The sequence below is a fragment of the Pongo abelii genome, chromosome 13 (genome assembly GCF_028885655.2).
Source record: "Pongo abelii isolate AG06213 chromosome 13, NHGRI_mPonAbe1-v2.0_pri, whole genome shotgun sequence".
Taxonomy (NCBI): Eukaryota; Metazoa; Chordata; class Mammalia; order Primates; family Hominidae; genus Pongo; species Pongo abelii.
Genome location: NC_071998.2, coordinates 37,718,563 through 37,729,278, shown reverse-complemented (window position 1 = coordinate 37,729,278; position 10,716 = coordinate 37,718,563). Strand labels below are relative to the sequence as shown.

The window sequence follows — 10,716 nt, the reverse complement described above, 5'->3', positions numbered from 1 at the left end:
GTACTTGATAAAGAATAGGCAATCAAGTATGTGCTCAGTGAATAAATGCTTGAATAATTTTATAATACTAAAAGAGACAGAGTTTGATTATATAGTATTATAGTTCTACCCACAGGAGTTAAATGAAATAACATAACTTTAAAGAGTTACTAATATATTCTTATCTTTTTTTACATTATATTACTTATTACCAAAAGTATAATGAGAAAAATATTCAAGTCAAATAACTTTTTTCTATGGAAGTATTATATTGCCGGTCAAAGGTGTAGAAACTAACAAACTGTAGGGCAGAATTAGCTAATATGTAACTCCTACAATACCCGTTTGTCCTAAAACATGGAGTTAGCTATATGTGCGGCACATACAGGGTGGGGGAAAAAAGCAGAGCTGTCCTAATACAGAAAAAGAAATCACCAAGGCTGGAAGAAAAATCACTTTTTTTTTAGTCTATGCACTTTAATAAGAACAACAGTTTAAAAGGGCAAAATCAAAATCTTTTTGTTCATTGAATACATACTGGCGTAAACAAACACACTTGGGAAACGGCTGCCTTACAAAATTATTTCCATCCTTCACAAAAAACTATTTCCCTTCACAGAGCTCCTACATATGTATGCTTTTGTTTTTAAATTTTGATTCACTGTTGTATCTCTCCAGCACCTGGAATAATGGCTGACCCTAATAGGCACATAATAAGTATGTGCCTTTGAATGAATATATACATTTATTGAGTATTTACTATACAGTAGGCACCGGGGGATACCACATCAAATATATTATAGTCCCCATCCACTCGGAGCTAACACAAGCGATTAAATTATGCCTTTTTGCTCCCTGAACAATTCAGTCCAAAAGCTCTTATGTCGGGCCAAGCAAAGTACGCAACAGTGCCGAGGAATGATTACAGGTGGAGAAACATCTGTACAGTGGCTGGGAGACACTAAAAGGGCCTGCTCTTTGGAGAAATGGCTGAATTCAGAGCAGGGACAAGAAAGTACAATATGAACTTGACATATCTTTTTATAGAAAAAGGTTTAAAAGTATGCAAAGAAACCAGGTTAAAGAGGCTCTCACTGGCCAAGTCAGGAAAATTTAAGTTATCAAAATAAATAATGATAGTAATAGGTTATAACCCATTGAAAAAATATATACCCATGAGTCCATGATGATAAAATAAACATAAGAATACACTTAAGTTTGAGGAAAAATGGGATATTTACATCTTCTCAAAGTACCTTCCAATAATACACTTATTAATTACAAAGAGAAACTGTACAGTGGAGAAGCCTGGAGGATGCCATTTGAATCAAGTAATGGGTGTTAACATCAACAGTAATGTCTCAATGGAAATCAGGATCATGTGATGTGGTTCAATGAGAAGAGCGCAGATATTCCTACCAAAGATGCATAACATGAATCTAGTTGTAGGGAAATATACACAACCAAGTATGTATATCTACTAAATAACTGGCCTGAAGTCTTTAAAATCTTCAAGTTCATGAAAGTCAAGGAAAGATCAAGGAACTCTTTCCAGTTGATGGAGGCTAAGACATGACAACTAAATGCTATGTATGATTGTAGACTGAATCCTTTTGCTATCAAAATAAAGGACAGGGCCAGGCATGCTGGCTCACACCTGTAATCCCAGCACTTTGGAAGGCCGAGGTGGGCAGATCACGAGGTCAAGAGATCGAGACCATACTGGCCAACATGATGAAACCCTGTCTGTACTAAAAATACAAAAAAAAAAAAAATTAGCTGGGTATGGTGGCATGCACCTGTAGTCCCAGCTACTCGGGAGGATGAGGCAGCAGAATCGCTTGAACCTGGGAGGCGGAGGTTGCAGTGAGCCAAGACAGTGCCACTGCACTCTAGCCTGGTGACAGAGTGAGACTTCATCTCAAAAAAATAAAAAAATAAAAATTAAAGGACATTACTGGAACAATCTGCAACAAAACTGGAGTAGGATCTGAGGATAGCAAGTTAATAATGTATCAGTGCTAATTCCTGACTTGGATGGTTGTACTGTAGTTATGTGAGAATGCCCTTGTTTGCAGGAAATAAATTCTAAAGTATTCAGGGACAATGGAGCATCAATACTGGCAACTTACTCTCAAAGAAAGAAAAGCTCTTTGTACCATACTTGTATTACAAGTGTAAATGTGAGATTATTTCCAATTTTTTTTAAATTATAAAGTAAGTAAATAGTATTTGGGGAAGCCCCACATCTCAATCTATGCACAGTGGACTAAGGGACTCTGGGAAGGGCACTGAAATCAGAGGATGTCTTCAAGGGGCCTTCAGTCTGTTTCAATTTGCTCCACTTGGCTGTCTCTTCAAGGACCCATAACATACTGTGCAGACCCAAATTGCACCATATTATCCTAAGAGGAATCTAAATGCCATCCCAAAAGGAACAAAGGCTTCCTTATACAAATTAGTTGATCTGTTAGCTAAATCAAGGCTTTTCTAATAAAAGGAAAGGCAGTGGTTTTCTCTCAAAAATGCCAAATGAGGTTGTTCTTCTATCTATATCACACACAAAAACAGAGTAAACAAAAAACAAGCATAATCTGAAGCCTTCAGTTCATCTCCTCTCAACTAAAATATATTGTCTCGGTTGCAGAAAAAAAGACAATAAACTTGTAATATAAATTCAAAGGTGTATTTGGGAACAGCATTTCCACATCTTATTGGGAAAATCAGCTCCACTTAGTAGGATTTGTTGTAGAAACAAGACAATTTTACACACGTGCACTTTGACCATCTAATGATTTACACAAAAGATCAGCATTCTTTAAAAAAAAAATGTTGTTTTTGCCATCCTTAGTCTTCAGAGACTCAGAGCCTGCCTGGAGTGGGATGAGGAATGGAGTCCAATAAAAAAGCTTCTGGCACCCCACTAAACGAAGCAGATGTCTGAGTACCACAGCTTTTTCTCCTGAAAGCACATGAGGGTGGCCTGGACTGGTGGCTGTGAATTTGTTTTGTTTTCCTTATTTCTTTCTTTTTTAGAAACAGGGTCTCAGTATGTTACCCAGGCTAGACTTGAACTCCCGGGCTCCAGCAATCCTCCTGCCTCAGCCTCCTTAGTAGCTGGGACTACAGGTGCTCACCACCACACCCAGTGTTTTTTAAAAAAAGAAGAAACTGAGCTAGATTATTCCAGTCCTCTTAAAAGATGAGAATTTATTATCCCTTAAAAATTGACCAAGGGTTAAGGCTTGATAGAAAGCAAAACAATTCAGTGATCTTTCACTACATACCCAAAATCTGGCATTAAGTGTGGCCCACAGTAGGTACTCAAATACTTCAAAATGAAAAGTATTTATATGTCCTCCAGATAAGGCAAGCACTAAGCTAAAAAATGCCTCTTGGAAAGACATTTTTATTTTTGTTTATTTATACACTCCGAGCTATGTAGGCAGAAAGTGGGAGGTGTAGGGATGGTATCTGAAGGAAAAAGGAGTATGGGAAGACTTAGGAAGGTCCTCTCGAACTTGATTTTCAGAAGCAAAAGACATTAGTTTTGTATAGGGAACTTCAATCTATGAAGCAAGAAACAAAAGAATAAAAATCTTCTGCCAGAAGTCTTTCAGGACTTGAAAAGCATCTTGGATTTCCCGAGCTTGTCTTATCAGTCCTAGATTCAAATATTCTCAACCATTTTTAGATCATAAATGCAAAGGACTGTACATGTGTGGCGGGGTAGAGGAATATGACTATAAAGAAGCCAAAGTAGCTCCCCCAGAGAAAAGGTAGCAAGTCAGCCACAGTAAACTGATTCTATTAAAGTGTATTACCATCCTACTTTCCTACCCTGAGCAGAATATCTTTTAATATCTAAGCACTCAAAGAATCACAATACCCCATGGCTAATTTGTATCTCTACTTTCAAAACCCTGGTAGATTACAGTTATTTCTTGACTTTATGATAGGCTTTTTCATATGCTGATTCATGTTGCATTAACCATTTTTAGACCACATATAAAGTCATGCATAACCTTGCTGTTCAACTGAATAAAAGAAAAACTCCAAAAATTATGATTGCCTCTTAACTTACAGAAAATGCAAACTTAACCAATCCCCACAGATAGGTTGATGCTGGCTTTAAAAAGTTTAGGGGAAAGGTATTTCTAATTATCATATTCTCCACATAAATTGTATTTTCAGAAGCAAGAGAAATACAGGAAAATTTAGTCTACAAAGCAATAAACAAAAAGGTGAAGTCCGTTGCTGCCAACCAGTGAGCTGCTTCACTGGCAGTTTACCCAAGTTGTCTTCAGAAAGGAGACTCATGCAAGATTGCTCCATTGGTCCTAATGCAACTAAGAGAAGTGGCCCTGGGGATTTTTATTTTTTAATTCTTTGTCTTCCTTTCATTGCATTTCCAAAAAGAAAGCTAATATCACTATGTGTAACCATAGAAAGAACATGCAAGACTGAACAAAAACCCTGACTCAGCTATCTCTTGCTTGACTGATTTCAGTATTTGATGCCTTAGTTTACTCATCTGTAAAATGGTGACCTTGACCTATTATATCAAAGAATTTCATCAGCTACAAAACTGTATGATTTACTCATTTTATAGCCATAAAAATACATCCTGATCTGCATGCCCAGAATCTAAATGTATTAAAAATAATGAAAGTGTTCATGGGTTTTTCCTAAACAGCAGTTACTGTGCTAATCATTTCTCATGCATTATCTCAAGTCATCCTCACAACTACTATATCCTGGTATATGGTACCAACACCTCATTTTACAAATGAGCAAACAGACTGATAGAGATTAGTAATGTGCCCAAAGACACACAGCTACGAAGCACCAATACCAGCATTTGAAAAAAAGAGCTGTGCTATGAGTCTGCCTTTCTGACTGTTATGCTGTATTCATTGCATCAAAAAAAAAAATCAGGATCAGTATGCAGAAAATTGAGCAGTGAGAAAGCTACTACACATCTCAATTTCTATAGGTGTTACTATTATCTTTAAGGCTGATCAATCCAGAGTAGTTTAACCTAAGCCCTGTGAGACATTCACATTCTATGTTGCTCTGCAGTAGAGAGGCACATACATCTGATGTCAAGCTATTTTCATTTTAAAAAGGTAAATCAGAATAAAGGTTTAATTACAGCTTTTTTTAATTCAAAAAGAAAAATAAACTGAAGCCAAAATTAAGTGTATGTATATAAGCCACAAAAATATCTTCCAGAAAAAAATAAAAAAGAACAGATTTCAGATAAAATGATCCCAGGGGTTGGTGTGGATAGAGAAGTAAAGAAGCTCAAGAAACCTGACCCTGGGAGAGGGTGTGATGGACGAAAGACCAATCCCTTCTGTCAAGAGTAGGAACAGAAATCTAGGAAGAAAAAATACAATGGGGATGTAAGAGAAATGACTCAACTAGAACTAGTTCTAGCCCTGGCCCTGAGACCCATATGAAGAGCCAAATCAGATAAAGTACATCTTAAAACTGGAACGTAGTAGAAGGTATTTTTATTAGTGCTGATCTAGAATATTCCTGATTTAGAGCTCACTGATGATCTCTTTGCCAAAGTATTCAGAGCTCAAAATCATCAGAAAGGAAAATTCCACTTCATTTAATCTTTACTTTAAAAAAACAATAAATAACTATCTTTTGTGTGAAATTCCCTACAGCAAGGGCTACATTATTCAGCTGGTCCTCTAGTTTTTGTAGCCATGTTCTTTCAAAGGATTAGCTTGGTCTCATAGTCACTGGCATTTGAAACCCCTGGTTTAGCAAAACAGTCTTATCAAAAGTTTTTGCTCCCTATGCTTAAATCAGACCTTTATAGAGATCTATGAATGCTGGACAATAGTGTTATAAGCTAAAAGCACAAAGCAGAGTGGCAGAATGAGAGGTCAAGCTAAACCTTTGAAAGAACATGACTATTCAAAACCAGAACACTCTGATAACAAATTTTCAAGAAAGATTTATGTATTATTTCTCCAGATAACTTTGTCTAGACTATATCAAACAAGATAGCTTTAATATCAAAGTCACCTTTTTTATGAACCTATAAATAGTGCCACTGCAAATGGTTGTCCAGATGGTACCCTGCATAGGAAGTGTGGCCAATGGGATGAGGATTAGCTGAAATTCAGCTACACTATGCTAGCCATGCCATGCTCCTTGGGCTGGGGTTTTATAGAGTGGGGAGAGGTAGCAGCACTTTACTTATTTATTTAGAGACAGGGTCTTGCTCTGTCACCAAGGCTGGGGCTGTAGTGCAGTAACAGAAATTATAACTCACTGGAGCCTCAAATTCCTGGGCTCAAGCGATCCTCCTACTTCAGCCTCCTGAGTAGCTAGGACTATAGAGGTGTGTCACTACACCAAGCTAATTTTATTTTATTTTATATTATTTTTTGTAGAGACAGGGGTCTCACTCTGTGGCCCAGGTTGGTCTCAAACTCCTGGCCTCAAGTGATCCTCCCGCCCCAGTCTCCCAAAGTGCGATTATAAGCATGACATTTTTAATTTGCCCAAAGACACAATGGTCACCATATGCATGGACTTCTGTCTACATTACCCATATAAATTCCTATCTTAAGTCACCACAAGTTCATGTAAAGGCTGATATTTGTAAGGCCAACTAAATTTTTATTATACTTCATTTTACTCTAACTGTAGTTGATTGGACCAGTTTGTTTCATGAATAGGGCATCCTTATCTCACTCAATCTGTCCATTATTTTACCATTTCACACTACCCACAGGCCCACAATGTACCCTATAGTGAAAGGGAAGGTGTGAGTGATATTTGCAAAGACAAGCTGCAAAATCTACACCTACAATAATCTATATTAAATTACAAATCTTAGGCCAGGTGCAGTGGCTCACATCTGTAATCCCAGCACTTTCGGAGCTGAGGTGGGCGGATCACTTGAGGTCAGGAGTTCAAGACCAACCTGACCAACATGGTGAAACCCCGACTCTACTAAAAAAATACAAAAATTAGCTGGACGTGGTGGCATACATCTGTAGTCCCAGCTACTCAGGAGACTGAGGCAGGAGAATCCCTTGAACCCAGGAGGCAGGGGCTGCAGTTATCCAAGATGGCACCACTGTATTCCAGCTTGGGTGACAGAGCAAGACTCCATCTCAAAAACAAAAACAAAAACAGAAACAAAATATTTACAGATCTTTCCAAATAACTGATCTATGGACTAAACAGTCACCAGAAAAAAAAAAAAAACCAACTAGTACATCATACTTCTGTATTGTCAAAACCATGAAGAGAAAATTTCAAATTTGTGCAAAACAGTTCTTTTGTTCTCAATGTTAAAATTTCTGGGTCTTAAGCCAGTAAGTTTAATTTTGAGAAACAGAGTACCAGAAAGGGGAGTGGGGGGATGGCAGAGAAAGAAAGCAATAGAACACATTAATGGTAAGTTCTTAACAACCAAAAAGTTTGTATCAATCCTCTGAAGTGTGAGGACATAAAGTCATATATGTTTAAAATCTATGCGTTATGTTTAATATATTAAATGCAAAATATAGATTTTCAGTGGGATCTCATCTACAGAAAACTATAATGTGAAATACTGACAGAGGTTATAGTCACCGGAAAGATTACAATGATTTATTTTCTTCTTTTTTGCTTTTCTAGATGTCCACACTTTCTAAAAATAACACATACTTATTTTAAAATCAGGGAAAATGTTAGATTCCTTCTTGAAACTAAAATATGTTCTTTCTGGTAGAACAATATTATTATGTCAAATCCTCGTAATGGAAACCTTTTACTTTCACCATTCCAGATAACAAAAATCATGGTTTAACCGAAAATATAATAAATCTGCAGAAAAAAGATGTCATGTCAATAAATAAACTAATTATTTGCTGACTACTGAATTATGTACCAGATTGCATTTAATAATCTCAAATGGGAGAAAGGAGATATTACGCTTATTTTAGATTTATACAAACCTAAGCCCAAGGTAAACTAGCAGCAGATCCAAGAATTGAATTTGTGCCTTCCGATATCAAATCAAACATTCTTTCTGTTATACCATGGCTATATCCCCTGTGGTAATGAAGGTTATTATATTAAGCCACCTACCACCTATCCTCAACCCCTGAAAATGAACCACATATGCCTACTTCAAGTCTCAGACATTTGTTTCTTAAAGTGCTACCTTCAGATTCTGATTATTGTCAGGTTTTCTTATAACTCATGGAACAAGAAAAAAGGCATAAAACAAAACGTTAATCATAGCCCCCGTTCTCCTCCTCAATTTCCCCTAAAATTGTTTTCACTTAATATTATAGAGTATGAAACTCAAAAATATCTGGCGGGGACAATCAGAATAAGCATCTGTGCTCATAGACAACTCCCTCACTATCCTAGAAGAGAATGAACTCAGATAAAGTATTAGATACACTTTGTATGCATCCTTGAAACAAGTACATAAAGAGCTAGTACCTAAGCAAAGACGAAATACAGAAACAGAATCTATGGTTTTCAACTGCAATATTTTTGTATTTAAACAGAGAAACAATTATTTCTTAATCTGAAATTTCTCCAACATTCACATCCTTTCATATTTTTCCTTTTCTGTTCATTTGTTATTTTCTTGGCTTTTTGTGCATTTGGGGACAGGAGGTAGTAGCAGGATTAAGTGACAACTTTAAGATATCACAGCATTTCCTTTCAAAACTAAATTAAGGTTACTATATTAAGAGTTTCGTACATACAGTCAGCTAAACTGCTACTTCGGTGAGGTCTGCAGAAAGAAATGGGGCACATCTTCCAATACTGACAACTAAACACTCAAAACAACTTTTCTTAGTACACATTCTAGGAACATCTCCCTCTCTCCTCTGTTTTTCTTTCAGTCTTTGCTTAGTTTATGCAGTAATGGCATTTGAGCTTTCAGCAGAGTGGAAAGTTTGCTCCTGTTTTTTTCCTCGTCACTTAAAAGGTAAACAGGTAGTTGGGAAGGAAGGAACAAATGAAGACACGAAAGTTGTTTTATCACACAGATTTTTCTGGTACATATTTTCAAAAGTCTGTAACTGCCCTGCAATCAACGTGTGTGACTTTAAGAAGACATTAAATCATAAAACTACTAAATAGGTTGAGTGACATAAATAACTTTGTACTATCATGACCATGCTTTCCCTGAAATAATTTATGAGATCGACATTACATTTGGAATTAAGGCTCACAATTTTGACTTTCTACTTAACATTTATATGTATGTTCCACTTTCATAACTTAATTTTCCAGAGTTTGTGGGGGAAGGTGGCCGACAAGGTTATAGAAAGAAGGAGAAAATGCCAAATATGACAGAAAATTAGCTTCTAAGAAATAACCACATAAATGAAGCAGCCTGCTTGGTCTTACATTTATTTAAATAAACCACCTTTTATCAGTGCCAGTAAAAAAGCAGCAGCATTCTTTCATCGTTTGAAGCAGACAATTACAGAATTATATATATCAGAAAATAATCAAAAAGGTACTTATTCCAAAACAAATATCCAAAAATCCAATGAAGCTGTCCAGTGACAGCCACTAAAATAATCTTCTCTGTATTATTTTCTTTGAGTCATTTTAAAAATAAGCAGCCAGCTATCCATCTCTAGGCACTGTCTAGATGAGTTTGCCACAAAAGCCACTTATATTTTTAGAAGCCAAAGTCTTGACAAATCAGTTCCTAAGAACATAATTTGTTACACATCGAAGAAAGCCTGAAAACACAGACCTTGGTTAAAGAGGCTTCCGTATCTTTTTGTAACCTTTCCAAATGTAAGTATGTGGGAAGAGTACCCATAAATTTAAGTTGAAACCGAAACACTTAGAATATTTCCAATTTAAAATACATTAAAATGTGGCCTTTGAAAGGAAATGAAAATGGCTTTTTAAGCATATGAAAAGTTGCTCACCATCACTCATGGGAGAAATGTGAATTACAAATGAGATGCCATTTTTCATCCATCAGGTTGGGGGAGAGGGTAGTTTAATAAATCATCCTGTGGAGAAACATGCACTCACATACTATTAGGTGCAGGCATAGAGTAGTATAACCTCTTTGGCAGGAAATGTGTACATGTCTACCAAAATTTAAATTTCACTTTGCCTTGGACCCACAATTCTACTCTAAGGAATTTATCCTACAGACATATCCATGTGCACAAAGAACTATGTATGAGTTTATTTACTACAGTATTACTGGTGTCCTAGAGGAAAACCTACTGTATATCATGCTGCACTGTGTGTATATTTACCTATTCAAAAAAATTAAAATTTGAGGAGAAGAGAATGTGATCCATACAGTTGAGAAATTAGAAGTGTTCTGAACTACCCTACAAAGGAAACACTAAACCACCCTACACAAGATTCATTTCAAATCCTTGTAATAAAATGCTGTGTTCAGATGGCTTGACACAGCTGCATTAGTGAAAGCTCCTTATCCTAAGATCCTTTTGGCCCTTTAATAAGCAAAACCCCTCGTTGGAGGTCCACTCTGGACCTGAATTTCACTTGACAATAAGCAGCATTTCAGAAAGATTCCAATTTATTCCTTGCGAAAACAGATCATATATAAATGTAACTGTCACTCTCAGAAACAGGACTGCATTATGCTGCAGATTTAATACAGACTGGAAGCATGTTCCCCATGTCTTCTCCAGCAAATCTTGCCAAATGGGCGTCTGAAATGTCCTACTGAAACAGGTGGTGTCTGAA

At 36.6% G+C, this 10,716-nt stretch overlaps 1 protein-coding gene across 3 annotated transcripts in view; it reads right to left on the bottom strand.

Annotated features, from left to right (window-relative positions):
* Positions 1 to 10,716, bottom strand: part of MLLT3 (MLLT3 super elongation complex subunit) — a 276,072-nt gene that overhangs the window by 87,354 nt on the left and 178,002 nt on the right. The window lies entirely within an intron of this gene.